Below are 16,720 nucleotides of genomic sequence, written 5' to 3'. Positions count from 1 at the left end.
AAGCGACAATCGTTATGTGGATACCATGGTTTTTAAAACACTGCATTTAATTTTTTCCTACCTTAGTTTTCTAAACAAATTTTGGCGGTGATAAAAAAAAAAAAAGGCATGCTTTACACAGATGAACATCTGCTTGGGCTTTGTTGGTTGGTTGGTTGGTTGGTTGGTTGGTTGGTTTGTGGGTTTTTGTTTTGAAAACAAAAGCTTTTTCTTATGTGGAGATGTTCATTCTAGACTTACCAAAGGGTTAACAACTTCGAAGAGACAGGAAACAGCACCTCCAGGGATAAAAAGAGTTAAATTTATTTTTATTTCTTTTTTTCCTCACTACATAATGTGAGCAGGACATTGAGCTACTGCCAAGACCAATATCAGCACCCTAGAGATATAAAAATACACTTCAAACCAGAACTCCCCACGGCGGCTCTTTAGAGCTCTGTCTAAAACAAGGGTGTCCGTTTTAAGCAGCCACTTGGAGCCCTCTGCTCACAAACGCGCTATTTGGATCCACATCTTCTCTCCACACTGCACTTCACAGCAGATGAAATTATTTTCTTCTTTGGTTTCCTTTCAGTGAGCACAAGCTAACTATCTTGGCAATAGTCTTTGAACTGTATAGATAGTGATATAAGCAAGAGTGGGCACTTCTAAGTTGAGAAATAACACACCTTTCTGTCAGATCTGGTTCTTTTGTATTATCAAGGCCCCTGTTTGCTTGAATGAACTACCTTTTTGTTCCTGAGTTTTGAGCCTTTTGAAATGAAACCGGTCCTCTAGACTTCTGGATTTTAGAAACAAAGTGTGATATTCTCGGAGGTAACAGAACTGAAGCTCTCGACTATGTCTTATATCTCCTTGGAACTAAAAGTAGACCTCTTGTCATTCACAGAAAGACTTTTTTTTTTCAATCATAGAAAATTACCTCGGAGGAATATTGAAAGCTGCCAGCACCACCTCCTCTCCTCTGCATACCCAGGTGTGGAGAGAACACAGAGGTCCAGGAGGAGCAGCACCCTGGCCAGCTGTGCTGTTCTGTATCCCTTGCTCTCCCTGCACAAGGGTTTTCCAAGCCTGACCTACTTGCAAGCAGAAACTGCCACTCACATTGAGGTACCTCAAATTACACAGTGGCTTTGCAGCTGGGGCTAGGCATGGACCACAAAATACATCCTTGGTATGCCATAAGCCCGATTTGAACCCTTGGTTCTCAGTGGTACGATGCGAATCCATTGTGTTGCTTATACAATCAATAACCCATTCCATCCAAGTCACAATGTGTCATTTTCATAGTCAGTGCTTTCTGCTTCCCAGAGGTAGGGGTTGGGGAGGAGGGAGAGAGAGAGGAAGGAAAGAGAGGAAGAGGGAGAAGAGAAACAGACAAGAGGAGGAATAATAGTTTTTAAAATTAAGAAAGCAGAGAAGAGGAGGAGAAGGAGGGAGAGGAGGAAGAGGAAGGAAAGAGAGAAGGTCTTTCCCAAAGTGTAATTTTCTAAGTCCTTAAAGAGCGCCATTGCCTCTCTGGATATTTGACAATTATCCCTGACTGTAAAATTTGCAGAAAAGAAATCGAAAGATTCTGTATGATTCCAGAGGTCTGCTCTGCCAGGCCATCCACAGTTGAGCATCGATGGAGACATTTTTCAACATCTCTTCTCCCGTCTCATGTTTTTCATGCTGGGATAAGAAATGCTGTAGAAACTAGCAGACAGTCATGTTATCTTACGTGTGGGTGGGTACACAGTGAAAAAATGTCCAGCATATAACTTGTTTATATCACACATGTAGAACATTGAGATGGACTGTAACTTGCTTCATGTAGGCCCGTTTAACGGAGAGAATATGGCCACGCACGGTGTTGAATTTCAATATACGTGCATCTTTTTCCACGTCACACATAGGTTTCCCTCCTATTTAAACACATCCACATTCGCAACTAAAGAACAGTGATTTCTTTATAGGTTACAACCCAGGCACACGCTCAGCTTTAGGAAAGACAGACAGATCCGACCTGGGACCCACCTTCCCAAGTAGGGAATAAATAAAGGCACCTCTTTGTTCGAAAGGCCCAGGCGGGTTAGGATGAGTTCGCGTGCCACGCCACTTGAAGTGGCAATCCAGGGAACGGATCCGTGAAACGCAACTCCCCACCCCTTTCCTCCAGAGTTTCCCTTTTCCTGTCCTTACGTGCACCCTTCCTGGCCCGAGTCGGCGTGGCGCTCGCGGCCCGGGCTGGGTGCACCGTCCTTTCTCTGGGCCTCTGCGATCGCCCCCAGCCGGCGGGCTCACGGAGCGCAGGAGGCGCAGGTCGCTGCAGCCCGAGTTAATAAACAGTTAAGTTTGGAAGACTCCTCAGACACGTTGAGGGGGAGTTACCAAGCCCAGGCAGCAAAAACATCCCGCCACATTCCTGGGGAGTCCTCAGCTGCCAGCATCTGATTAGAACCATATCTCTCTCTCTCCGGGAGTGGCCTCGGCTCTGAGGCTCCCGGCCGGCGGCTATTTAAGCGGAACCCACCGTGTCCTCGGCGCTGCAGCCTGGAGGCTCAGGACGCGGGGAAGTCATGCTGGCTCCGCGCAGGCACTAGTCAGCTCGTGAGTAGCTCTGCCATCCTCCTTCCCTTTGGTTCCATTTTTTTGGCGACCTCTTTCTCTCCTTTGCTGGCTCCTCTCTTCCCACCCCTGTCTTGGCTGCAGACCTTGGGCAGTGGGGAATCTTACAAATGAGACAGTGTACTCGGGGGAGAGCAGCGGGTTTGTGGCCTGACATCTGTGGAATGCTTCCAAGGGATGCGTTTTACCTTTGGGGTCGGACTCCAGACGCCCATCCTGGGACATTTAACGACCCCCTCCGTGTGTGTGTGTGTGTGTGTGTGTGTGTGTGTGTGTGTTTTGTATGTAAGCGCCCTGGTATTTAAGGGCTTTGGGGACATCCAGGAGAAGCTGGTGTGATTGCTGACCACCTTAATTAACTCCTGAAGGGTGTTCAGTTTTGCCCTGTGACAAAGGCTGGGGACGTGGTCTGTGCCTCCGAGGAGCTATTTTCTGCTGACTGACAGCACAGGGGCATTAACTTTGTCGTACACCAGCGTTCCTAGGAAAGTATCTGCCCAAGCGACTTAACAAACTTGTTTAAAATCTCTGAAACGTTTAGATGCTGTTTTCTTGATTATTGTAAGCTAGTTGGAAGGATTAAGTAAGAATTTGAGAAAAGGGACGAAAAGAAAAATGTTAAAACGTTGGCTCCCCAGTCAATATAGCGGTTTTCTTTGCAGCACGGAGCTGACTCTATTATTTCTTCCTGCCCTTTCTCCTTCTTCACTTAATCCCGAGTCTCTAGCTCTGTGGTCGGTTTCAAATGGAAGATGCGTGAATCAAAAGGGAAATTTAACTGGATTAAAAACACTTAAAGACTCTGGATGTTATCTCCACCCTGGCCCCCTCCCCACCCTTTCCTCTTTCTTCTTAGCCTGTGTTTGGAAGGAAGGTAGCCACTCTGTAAACCGAGACACGCAGAAACGAGCCTCCAGACACATGGAAAGATTTAAAAATTCTGGAGGGGCAACTTCATGAATAGTAAATGTTGCTGTTGCTCTATAAAGTGACTTGATGAAAAAATTTCTGGCCCTAATCAGGCAAAGCAGGAGAGTGGAGGAAGACAGAGGCAGATACAACTCCAACCTAAATAATGGCAGAAAATTTGCCAAAATGCCTTGGGGGTAGCTGACGAGGCTCCTGGAATAGCTCTGATGGGATGTATAATCTGTCCTTCTCACAGTCTTGAGGCCTGGGCTCAGCACACAGAAGCAGCGGCTGGCTGTTCAGAAAGAAAGGACTAGCCCGGATTTGGGACTCGCTGCCACCAAATGACTTGTCTTGGTGTTCTCTTGTCCTGGGCTAGGCTGCCACTCTTCTAGCTCCGTGCCCCACCCACCCAGGAAACTACCTCTCTCCATTCCCTTGAATTGAGGCAAGGCACAGCAGTGCTGAAAGGAGTTGACTGGCTTGAGAATCCTGGAGTGTTGGGGATTCAGGCTTTCCTGAGGAAAACAGCTATCTCTGGAAAGAGTGATGGTGCAGTGAATGCAATTCAGATGGTGAGAGAAGCAAGAGCCCTTGAGAAAGCACCAGTTAGGTGCAGGGATCTCTTTGAATTTGCAGGTCAGACTCAGACGGCTTCTTCTTGCTTTAAGTCACTTTGTATTAAAGCTCCCTGGATTCTTGCCCTACTTTTTACTAATAACAAATCCCTTCTTTCCATACTGCCAACTCAAGCCCTTTTGTCTAATCATTACCCTAGAAACTGTCTGTTCCTAGACTAGTGAGCTCCATGACTTTCACCTGAAATCCTAGAGAAGGAACCCAGGACCTTGGGCATGCTTAGCAAGCCACGGAGGAGCGGCTTCCCTAATCCATGATTAGATGACGTTACTCTGTACCTCAGTTGAGATTTAAACCCTTCATCTTCCCGCCTCTGCCTCCTGAGGGCTAGGATTGTAGGTGGAGGCCACCACACCTAGCTAAGAGGCCATTTTAACCAGGGGAGTGCAGGAATGGGAGGAATGCCATCCACCTTTGCCCTCTAGCGCACAAGTATTTATAGAACTGGAGATGCTGACACCACACCAGGTATCTCCACCTGAGGATGTGAAGGAGGCTGCAGAGATAACCACAGCACTATTTTCAGGCCCTGCTGATTGGGAAGACAGAACAAAATCCAGAGGTTAGTTGTTTGTTTGTTTGCTTGCTTGCTTGCTTGCTTTGGATGGTTGGTTGGTTTTGGTTTTCCTCTTCCTTCTTTCCTTTTTTTCTTGTGGTGTTTTAAGTCAGACTCCCAGTGCGTATCTCTTCTCAGGCTGATATTGAACTCCCAGTCTTAGCCTGGTATTCCAGCAAGCACCACCACACCCAACTCAGAGTTGATATTTCTGATAAAGACTTATTTTAATTTTCAGGGTTAAACTAAAAGTCTAAATTCCCGTCATTTGAGCCTGTTTCTTGTCCTACTCCAGGAGTTAGATGGATTCCAGTCTGCTTGTTGGGGGTGAGGGGGTATTACTTTTAAGATACTTGTTGGCATGGTGATGGTGTAAGGGCCTTTGGGAGCCACTGCTCTGGTTTGCTTGGCCATACCTCCGTTCCCTAAAACTTAAAAGAGCAGGAAAACAACTCACTGGGTGGCTGGCGGCCATCAGGAAGCTTGGTGAGGAACCGCTCCTGGTGAGACCACCGAGGAAGTTGCTCCTAGCTTAAGCCTGCCACCACTTTGATCAAGCTAGCTGGGAAAGGACTGTGTGATTCAGTCCATCATTGCTTTTCTTGGAGACAAAGCTAGGATGCTGGAATGTGTGAAAAGGCTGCTGAAGGGAGTTTATTAGTGGCATAAGTTGCCCCAGCTGGATGACTGGCTTGGGAACTGGCCTTGGGGGTGAGGTAGCCTACAATTTAAGTCTCCCTACACTGGACAGAATAAGAATGGGAACCAGATTGGCAATATAAAACACCTGAGTGGCGGGACTTGGTTTTTTGTTGTTGCTGTTTGTTTTGTTTTTGCTCTCCCTGTATTTGTAATTGTTATAAAGTTGAAGTACTATTTCTGAATTGCAGAAGTTGACCCAGGTCTCATTTAGATAACACAGTGTTCACGTCAGATAAGTGTGTTTAAGGGAAACTAAATTATTGTAAGATATGCTAGTGGGTTAATCATATCAATCAGAGTAAAACAAATGACCAGGTCTCCTGTTAGAGACTACGCCCAAACTCCTGATTAGAAGTTCAAATGGTGCTGGGTATCTTAAAGGCTTAGCCATCTGTGTATTCATATGTTAGGTGCTGTCCCTCCTTCTGCCGACACAGCACAGTTGGGCATTGGTTACAAGCATCTGCGGAACTGCTAGTAAAGTGACCTTGGGTATACAGAATAACCTTTCAGTGATTCTGTTTTCTTATCTGGAGAAGAACAATAGTACTTAGGGTTGCTGGGAAGATAAGTTAATCTACATCCTTACAATACTTTATTCTGTTTGCCTGCTTGTTTCTGCCCTCTGAACAACTCAATTAAGTGTCTTTGTGGACACTGAAAGCAAATGAAGAATTTCTTAATCAAAACAGAATACCACCCACCTATCTGAAAAACGTTAATCATTCAAGTACTCAATACTCGGAAAGCCTGTGCATTTGCTTGTGTTCACGCTAGAACAGACAGTTACTCCCTGTTCTCAGCATGGAAGCTTGCTATTTGGTTTGGTCAGAATGACCTCTGGTCTCACTTAAGTCTTACCCACACTTTCTCAGACTCCCTACAGAGAAAGAATGATTCTTCTCCTACAGTCAGCATTCTAACCAAGGAAGTGGGACAGGGAGGAACCCCCCAGACTAAACTAGTGACTAGGTCAGGACACTGGGGCCCCAGTACCATCCTGGTCCACATAGCTGGGCAGGTTGCCATGGTTATTCCCCTTCCTGCATCTTTCCACCACCCTGGAAGGAAACTTGTCTTCTCTAGGGCAAGCAGAATCTGAACAAATTGCTTCCTGGTCTAAAAATGGAATAGAATCTCTTCCTACTCATATGGCCCTCTCCTCGTCCCTCAAACTTCTTTTAATTCCAGTATAAACATTTTAATCTTTGCTAGCCCTCACATTACCTAGATAACAAACACAATGGCTTATAACATTTCAGTCATTACCTCAGTACAGAAGTTAGCTTGGCAATTCCAGTCTCCTCTTCTAACCTGTACAAACTAGCTGGGGGCAAGTGCCCTTTGGCTGATACAGCTGGTAAGAATTCTCAGAAATGAGACATGCCAATTTAAGGTTTAGTTCTAGGGAAGTTACCAGGAAGCAGAAAAGTGTGACGATCATCTCAGATTTTCAAGAAATGTTGGAGTAAAGGGTGGTGGGGGGGGAGAAATAGGAAGTAAGAATTCTAGAATACTGGGTCTGTAACACTGTAGGGTCTAAGAGTGTGTTGCAAGGGTAGAACATATGCCTATGTGTATAAAACCGTGGGTCCAACCCCCAACGCTACAGGAAAGAAAAAAAAATGAAGTTAAATGCTATTAAACCTGGAAGAAACTTGAGTGGCAGAAGGCTTAAGATGTTTCTCTTGGTAAACAGCTAGTCAGTTTTGCCTTAGTGATATGATGGAACACGTTAGGCTGAAATACACTCAGATCTTCCTAGGCTGTATAAACTGTCATTTGTAACAAATGAAGTCACCTTCCAAGGCTGGACACTTAGTGTGTGTTTCACAGCGAGAGAGCGCTCTTCTGGGACAGGTTCTCAGAGTACGGTTTCCACCCCAGATCTACTGAACCAAGGTGCCAGAAGGCCTCACCCAGCTACATTCTACAACCTCTCATTTGATCAACGAGTAACATTTATAATTCAGCTATATGACTCAGTCATTCAGTGGAAAGCATTACAACATACTTCAGTTCCTATACTCTCAGAAATAATAGAGCGAAGCCATTTGAATATAATTATGTTTAGCTGCATCTTGGGTTGCAAAAATATTAGAAAATGCATACCTACAATGTTTTACCCAGTATCCCCACATTGTTTTCTTCATTTAAAAAGATGTCTCAAAAAAGACTCTAGTAAACTACATCATTACCATTAAACCAGATGTTTTTCTCTAGCCCATATAACTTTTCCATTTGTTTTCCACACCATGTCCAGAAACAGAGTCAAGAGCCTCCACTGTAAATAAATCTACTGTGCTTGGAGAGCTGTGTGTCTTAGGAAGGATCAATCCATTCTTCCATTTAACTTTGATTATATATACCTTCTATAGAAAAATGAATCTAGGCTGTGGATATAGCTCAGTTGCTAGAGTGCTTATCCAGCATATACAAGGCCCTGGGCTCAATCCCCAGGGCTGAACTAATTGTATCTCACACTATAGGTAATCTTAGTATTGGAGAAGTGGAGGCAGGGTGACCAGAAGTTAAAGGCATCAGCATCTTACTGTCTCAAAAAAAAAAAAAAAAAAGTTTCCATTAGTCTGACCAGCTTGCTCCACATCAGATCCTGAAGATGAACAGAGTTTTAGCGTTTCTCTGAATACACTTGAAGAATCTGTGTGATTCGTGGTGCTGAGCTGGCAGTGGAGAAACAACCCCAGTGAGTAGCGACTGAGGAAGAAGTCTGCATCAGGTGAGGCCATACACACAAAATCCAGAGTTCTGACAACCTGCAATGGAATGGCAGCCCCTGGCATGTCTCAGCAATAAAAGCCAGGCATGTGAGTCATTCGTAGATCTCTTAGGAAGCATGTCTGAGGCCCTGATTTGATTCCCAGTTTAAAATAAATAAAGGCTATGCTACTGGGTGTCCCTATCCCTTAGTTACCATATTCACCTGGCAAAAACAGTCCTAAGAATGATGGGTGGGGACAGAGATCCAGCATTACTGAAGTGTACAACAGTGTCATCCAGAAGTAGATTGGAGAATTCTGGCTCTGACGTCGACAGGGTTAGTAGTCCAGAGTACAAGCTGGAACTACAAATGTCCATGTCCACAAACCAGCTTTTCCACAACTTAAAAGGTGTAACATCTGAATTTTCTTTTTCCTCGCAGTCAAATTAGCTGACTCAAAGTTACAACTACAGGGAAACGGAAAGTTGTTGCGGGTGGCCGCTGACACAGACAAACAGCTCCTCTGGAACGGCTATTCACAGTGCAATAGTTGGGCTGATGTTTGGGAAATGCTCTTATTCTTGTTGTTGGAGAATTTTAAATAATCTAAGTTCTGATACCGAACACACTGAGGCTGAGAATTAGACCGGCTTTTCTTCGTATTCTGAAACCATTAGACAGGGGGGTCAAGCAATAGAATACAGCAATATTTCATAAACCAGAAGAGACCAACAAATGCTAACCTTCAGGATTCTACTTTGGTGTGGTCGGGACAATAGAATCTTTTTAAAGTCTAGAATTGATCTATACCTAAAGATCTGGAATACAAAAAGTAACCCTTTCCTTCCTATATGGGGCATAGTTGCTCTCCTATATAACCTCACTTTTCTTTTTCCTTTTCCTCCCTCCATCTCCTTCCCTCCTTTCTTCCTTCTTCCCTCCATTTCTCCCTCCTTTCATCTCTCCCTCCCTTCATTCCTCCCTTCCTTCTTTCTCTCTCTACTTTCTTTTATGAGACAGGATCTCACTCACTAGCCCAAGCTGGCATCAAACTTCTCATCCTTCTACCTCAGGCTCCCAAGGGCTACATGGGTATGCACTATCACAACTAGTTTTAACATTTTAACTGTTCTGTTTTGGACCAAAGTCTGTTCTAATTTCTATGATACATAATTCAGATGTTAATAAGCTTTTATGTTATTTATAAGTGTTATGAATAAAGCCAGATGCATTTGCAACTATGACAGAGGCATTGAATAGTTTAGAGAAGAATGCTGGATCCATTTGGCTTTGGGTTGCAAGGATCAAGTGAGTTTTTCATGATCCTCTGAGTCAGGTTCAGAAATCACAGTGAATATACACACTAGGGTTTCCAATATCTGTTTTTTAAGGGGAAATATTAGCAGTACTTTAATTAAATCACTGCAGCTCTATTGCTATTGTTGTCTTCATATTTGTTTGTTCCCCCGTTCATTCAAAAATTGTATTATAAATGCCACCACATTTTTGAAGAAGAAAACAAATATATAGCTAATAACATGGCCCTTCCATCAATACTTAATGATGCTCAATATTTATTTCTGCTATGGCAAAGGCTGAATTAAAGGAAGGATTCTTCAGAAAATAGATAGATAGATGGCTATCTGGAGTTTTAATAACTAAACATTGGTTGAAATTCAAAATTGGATGCACCTATTTACCTTATGCACGCTAGCAGAAACATGCTAATTAGCATCTGCAAGAAATTTAGCTGGGTATGAAGGCACATGTCATTAATCCCAGCACTGGGTGTCAAAGACAGGAAGATCTCTGTGAGTTCTAGGTCAGCCTGGTCTACATAGTGAGTTCTAGGACAGACAGGACTGTGTAGAGAGACCCTGTTTCAAAAGAAGAGGAGGAGGAAGTAGAGAAATTTAAAGAAAATGCCCACATGGTAACACATGCCTATGGTCCCAGCACTAAGGAAGCAGAGGCAAGAAGAACATGAGTTCAAGGCTGGCCTGGGCAACATAGTGAAATCCTGCCCTAACAAAGTAAAAGAAATTTAGAGAAAAATGGTAATCATTGAACAGAATTTTGTTTCAATTGAGTGGTATAGGATATTTACATGGGTTCAAATGAAGACACAAAGTCAGTGGTTGTAATAATGGAATTGGCCTTTAAGGGACTAAAGGAAGTCAAACATGCAAAGGTAAAAGGAGAAAAGATGTTAAGTAAACAAGGAATCATGTAGGTGGGAAAGAACAAGGTATGCTCAAATAACTCTGGCCACTCTGACCAGTGGCACAGAGAGCACAGGTGTAGACCAGAGAGATGATAATGTGTAGAAAGAAAACATGGAGCACAGTGCTCATGGAAGTCAGCTCTTTATTTGCTGAGAGGATCCTTTATTTAAGCAGAAAAACATGTTGACTCAGAAAAGTTAACCTGTCTAAAACAGCAAGATGAGTCTGGTTTGCTTAGCAGTTGAAGAAAATTCTACCAGCAAAGCAGGGCAAAGGTTTGCTTGATTTAATATTAAGAAGTAAAGGGGACTTTCTATCTCCCTCTTCTTCCATAAGATTCCCTGCACTCTGCCCAAAGTTTGGCTATGAGTCTCAATATGTTTTAGATATCCTGATGGGTAGTCTTTCAGAGGCCCTCTGTGGAAGGTTCCTGTCTGTTCTGTTCCTTGTCTTCTCCTACTTCCGAAGTCTATCCTATTTGCCTTTCTGAATGAGGATTAAGCCTCTTCCCTAGGGTCCTCTTTGTTATTTAGCTTCTTTAGGACTATAGATTTTAGTATGTTTATCCTATATCATATGGCTAATATCCATTTATGAGTGAGTACATACGCTGTGTATCTTTCTGATTCTGGGATACCTCACTCAGGATGATCTTTTCTATTTCCCACCATTTGCCTGCAAATTTCATGATTTCCTTGTTTTTAATAGCTGAGTAGTATTCCATTGTATAAGTGTAATTTTCTGTATCCATTCCTTCATTGAGGGACATCTAGGTTGTTTCCAGATTCTGGCTATTATGAAGAGAGCTGCTATGAACATAGTTGAGCAAATGTCCTTATTGAATGGTGGGTCATCTTTTGTCTGAGAAAGCATCAGACTGATTTCCAAAGTGGTTGTACAAGGTTACATTCCCACCAGCAATAAAGGAGGGTTCCCCTTTCTCCACATCCTCTCCAGCATGCATCATCCATTGAGTTTTTGAACTCCATAAGGAGAACAACAGAGCCAAAATACGTGGGCCCAAAGGGGCCTGAAGAGACTGAGACTCCAACTAAGGACCATGAATGGAGAGGACCAAGACCCCCTGTTCAAAGAAAGCCAATTGGCTACTCAGTTTACAAGTGGGTTCCCTAGTAAGGTGTACAGGGACTGTCTCTGACATGAACTCAGCTCTTTGATCACCTCCCCCTGGTGGTGGTGGTGGGGCGTGTAGTCTTGCCAGGCCACAGAGGAAGATAATGCAGCCAGCCTTGATGAGAACTGATAAAGTAGGGTCAGATAGAACGGGAGGAGGTCCTCCCATAATAGGGCACCACAGAAAGGGCATAGGGGGAGAAGAGGAAGGGTGGGTGGAAGTGAGATGAGATGAAGGATGGGGCTACAACAGAGATACAAAGTGAATAAATTGTAATAAAAAATATATAAGTTAAATTAAATTTAAAAAGAAACAAAGGGGGAAATGGGTATTGCTGTCATATATTTATTTATTTATTTATTTATTTATTTATTTATTTATTTATTTATTGAGATAGGTTCTTGCTATGTAGCTTAGACTAGCCTCCAGTTCACTGTATAATCTGAGGTGGATTCAAATTCACCAACCCTCCAGCCTTTGGTCTCTCCAACCCCCAACCTCCAGTGCTGGAGTTACAAGTAAGCATTACCATCTCCCCTCTGTGTATGAGTATTAATGTTTTAGAGTACTATGCTCTTTACCAGACTATATAAAGCCTAGAAAAGTAGGGTAACCAATACCCTTGCCTCAAAAGCTTTATTGAGTTGAGGGAAGAATTGTGCATGAGTCAGAGAGCAACATTAGATCATGGTCACTGTGGGAAAATGATACACTGAATAAGAGACCAGTAGACCCTTCTCTGAGACCATATACTTTGGAGAGGCTTTGAATGGCAGATTGGAATTTAAGTGGAAGAAAGCAATCAGGGATGCAGGCTAGGACATCAGCATCAGAGGCATAAAAGGCATAAAACACAGCTCTGCCTCTGTTATGGGAAACAGAATGGTTATGTAGAGAGATGGTAGCTATGAATGCATATGTCTGCAGCCTGGTTAAGGGCTTTGAAGCTCAACTCATGTACAAATGTTGGTACTGAGTAGTGAAGCTGATTGTTACAAAGTCAGGAAGGCTAGTCCAGCAGGCACTTCTACAGAATGCCTCCATAAAAAAAGTTGATCCTGGTACAACTAGACTGAACTTAAAGCTTGGGTTATCATCGGATTCTTTTATAAAGATGGGAAGTATTTAGTCATTGCTCTTTTTAAGGAATTTAAGTATAGTAAAAAAATAACATAGTATCTGTGTAGAACATCTGTATCATGAGCCAGATACATATAGGAAGTAATACAACAATGAGGCAAGGCTGGGGAGAAATGCTGGAACTCAGTGAAGAGTCAGAAAAGTGAGAGGATGAGAAACATGAAAACAAAGGAGAAACTGTGAAAAGCAGTGAGTCAGAACTTGGCCAGATGAAGTAGATATGTGAACAATTTAGGATGAACTCTCAGCTTCATTCCACGCTATAGACAATACTCTTGTGGATTCGGTAGGTACATCAGCTGCAGAACAAATTGTAGTAAGTCTTTTCCCAGCCCATGTTCAGTGATGCTAACACTCACCTTCTGGCATGAAAACCCTTGTACAGAATAATGGATGCAGTCCTGCTATGACTTCCTGCAGCCAGAATCTGTGGAAGCTTCTGTGAGGTGCCAGCATACACTACTTTCCTGGTAAGAGTGGCCTAACATGAGGTTAATGCTTTTGTAACTAGAGCCCTTTAATCAAAGCTAGTTTGAGGGACCAGGGTTGGGTGGGGTATAAGGAAGGGCTACATTTTCCTGAGAGCTGTTTCATTTAAATCTCAGTTCAGGAGTCTGTCTCACCTGAAAATGACTTTCTTAAGATTTTAGAATCCAATAACATGTTTGGTACTAAGACATCTCCTTTGAGTCAGTCACATTTCTCCATTGGTGAAACTGATTGCCAGGTGAATGTAACATTTCCTCCTGGTGTTCATGAAACTGCTGAAAACACGACCGGTACTCTTTAACGACCCAGCCTAACCCTAACCCTAACCCTAACCCTAACCCTAACCCTAACCTAACATTCTTCATGTTCCTTGAAATTGTAGTATGGATACTGGAGATTTAAAAAAAAAAAAAAAAAAGTTGGCGAGATAATCTATACATTAAGGGTGCCTCGTACCATTGTTGTGTAGAATTTCTTTTTTTTTTTCCTTATTAAATTTTCTGTTCCTTACTAAATGTTGATAGCAAAGATTTTCATGCTAGCTGGAAACATCTCCTCCAAAAGACTTAGCATCAACTTTAACCAACACTTTCTTGTCCTATGCTACAGGTTCCTTAAGAGTAAAGACCATGTCTTCTTTGTCATTGTATCCATAGCGTCATCCAATGCTTGACACATAGTAGGTATTCAATAAACAACAGCCAGGTGAAAAAGTAACTCAAGCCGCTCTCCTTTATGACTTCTTATTGGTTATAGACTGAGCCGAAAAGGAAAACTTTAGCTTCCCTTTATCGATTAATATAAGTAAAACGTTTCTGGAACCCTGTTTTAACTTTAAAAGTGATTTATAACGAACAATAGCCACTCGTGCTCGGGTCCTGAGGGGGACAAGGTGTTGCAAAAATTCTCCAAGTGATGCGGAGCTCCCCAGTGGTCGGTGTAACGCCTGTCACTGGAGTATTGGTCAACGCATGAAGATCTGCTTCTCTGGTGGATGGAACCCCCTCGCTAAAAACCACCTCCCTTCGTGGGTTTAGCCTGGCATTTCATCTAAAGACAGCTTTTCATTCTCCCTTTCTTTCAGTGTCTACATACGTTCACCAAAATAGAGAGTACAGGTGACTTACAGGTCTGGGCTAAAAACTGCTTTTCTACTCAAATGAGAGAAACTTAAATTTATTTATTTTGTTTTGCTTTGCTTGCAAGTTTTGAGACAGGGTCTGGCACTGCAGTTGGGGTGGCCTAAAACATCCTATGTAGCCCAAGCTGACCTTCTCCTGGCTTAGCTCATCCCGCCCGACTCCAGCGTTGGGGCTGTAGACATAAGCCGCCACACCCAGTGGGAAAGTTAATGTTTAAAATTTGCTTGTGCAGCTGGATTGTGATGTCAGATGTAATTTCCACTAGCCTCTCTAAAATGCTGATGGCATTGGACTGCCAACTCATTACTACCCTGCTCCTCAGTGTGTCCAAGAACATAGCTGGAAACCATGAATAGGTCATAGCCTAGCTAGCTTCAAAATCCCACCATCAAAGCAGTTTTTCAAAGTTTAATTATTTCAGTCAAAACATACTGCTCAGTGATGAAGATGGTGCTTATTCAGCTGAAGTGCAGACCCTGGCAGCCATGTCCAGCAACTCACATACCTGTTACTCTAGTTATTGGGAATAAATCCTATGTGTCTTCTGGCCTTCCCAAGGATTTGCACACACATGTTAAAATGCACGCACACACACACATACACGCACACATACACGACACAAATAAATAAGAATGAACTAGGTTTAAAAAAATAACCTTACTGTTCAATTTAATTTTTTTCTTTTAGTTTTTCGAGACAGGGTTTCTCTGTGTAGCCTCGGCTGTCCTGGAACTCACTCTGTATTCCAGGCTCCCCTCAAATTCCCAGAGATCTGTCTGCCTCTGCCTCCTGAGTGCTGGCATTAAAGGTGTACGCCACCGTCGCCTGGCTTGAGTTTTTAATTTATTGGGAGATTTTCCCAGAAGTTATATAGGCATCAGTTAGATGGTCAAAATGCTATTTTTGCACTCTGCCTAGGCTCTAGAGGCACTCAGAGGGTGGTGCTCTCTGATTGTGTTACTAGATCCTAAGAGACTTACCTAATTTTCGCTGTTGGATGCTGAGGATCAAGCCAAGCTCCTCATGCATGCTACCATCCTAGGCATGTGCTCCGTCATTGTAATGTTCCAAGTTCTACCTGAACTTTAAATATTGCTATCTGATACATTAACAGGTCTCCAGGAAGTTTAGTTTTAAAAACAAAAGCACACACTGTCCAATGTCACACTTTAATTATAAAAGAATTAGAAATGGCCTACCCTTCTTTACCATCGTTTTCTTAGTAGTGATGTTTCTAGATTTTCAATGTTTAGATAAGAAACGTTAAATGGGAAAACATGACACTGTTTCAAATAACTCACAGTGACCATGGTTATTTTGATCAATAGCTGCCTCTGACAAAAGATGTCCTTGTTTTGTTTTCTAAGTTGACACTTCAAAATGTCATTTCACTGATAAAATTAGGCATTAAGGGCACTTCTTTTTAAAGATAAGATGGATCATAGAATAAAGGGTGTAATATATAATAGCCTTTGACTTTCATAAAAGCCACATTTAGGCACAGTTTATTTGAAGTCTAAGGGTCACTGGCATCATTGCCTGTCTAGAAGGGATAACCTTGAATCTGACATTTGAGATTATTAGACCTTAACCTTTTTGAGTAAAAAGCTTTGTTTCCAGAAGATTAGTCAAGTATTTAAATAAAAGAAACTGGCAGCATTGAATCACTCAAAGTGGCAAGTCCATGCAGCTATCATACTACAAAGCTATCTGACTCTTTGATGCCTTCTTGCATGAACTCAGATTTGTCACTACCCCAACCTCGACGCCGTCACTCAGCCTCAAAGTCTCCCCAGTACTGTCTAGACAAAAAAGAGTGCAGTAAGCTAGCCATAATCCAGCTTGACCTGACTCTCAACCTTTCTTCTGGCATCATGAGCATCAGTCCTGTATCCTTGCTCAGCTGATATAAATACTCTTTATTCCTTGCTAAAAGTTCTTCTTTCCAAAACAGATTTTCTGGCCTGTGCAAATTGCACCCAGCTTTTAAAAAAGAGAAAAAGAAAGAAAGAAAGAAAGAAAGAAAGAAAGAAGGAAGGAAGGAAGGAAGGAAGGAAGGAAGGAAGGAAGGAAGGAAGGAAGAGGTTTAATCTTTTTCATTGACCACATTGCTCCAAAGCATCAGAAACAAGGATGCTTAATTCCTGCAAGTCAGCTTTCCCCATCAATTTTATTTTTCTGGTAGACCTAATTTTCTGCCTGTTTCTACACAAGGTTGCTTAGGGAAGACATTATTAGCTAACAAAGAGACTATAAACATTCACCAAATTTCAGATTGCCCTCAAAGTCTCTATCGAGTTTGGAAGAGTTCCATCACAACCTTTGAGGATGCCTTAACTCCCTTGTCTACAACTTTGAGCCTTTTTAATAAAGATTGGATTAGGGACTTAATAGTGGCTTTCAAAAAAGACTTCTCTTTGAATAGGGCTATAGAGTTCAGCTAAGGAAACA

General features: G+C 42.6%; 1 protein-coding gene across 8 annotated transcripts in view; it reads left to right on the top strand.

Annotated features, from left to right (window-relative positions):
* Dab2 (DAB adaptor protein 2) overlaps window positions 1–16,720 on the top strand; it is a 135,846-nt gene that overhangs the window by 81,741 nt on the left and 37,385 nt on the right. For 2 of the 8 annotated variants that reach the window (XM_021654492.2, XM_021654491.2), the window contains exons 1-2: window positions 2,341–2,592; window positions 13,024–13,108. The exons of 2 other annotated variants lie outside the window; for them this stretch is intronic. The gene's annotated coding sequence lies outside the window, so the exon portion shown is untranslated. Of the gene's footprint in view, window positions 1–2,340; window positions 2,593–13,023; window positions 13,109–16,720 lie in introns of those variants that run through there. 4 more of the 8 variants (XM_060380519.1, XM_060380520.1, XM_021654490.2 and 1 more) reach the window with 3 other exon arrangements.

Source organism: Meriones unguiculatus, chromosome 3 (genome assembly GCF_030254825.1).
Source record: "Meriones unguiculatus strain TT.TT164.6M chromosome 3, Bangor_MerUng_6.1, whole genome shotgun sequence".
Classification (NCBI taxonomy): Eukaryota; Metazoa; Chordata; class Mammalia; order Rodentia; family Muridae; genus Meriones; species Meriones unguiculatus.
Note: the sequence above shows the minus strand (reverse complement) of the source record. Positions and strands in the feature narration are given on the sequence as shown.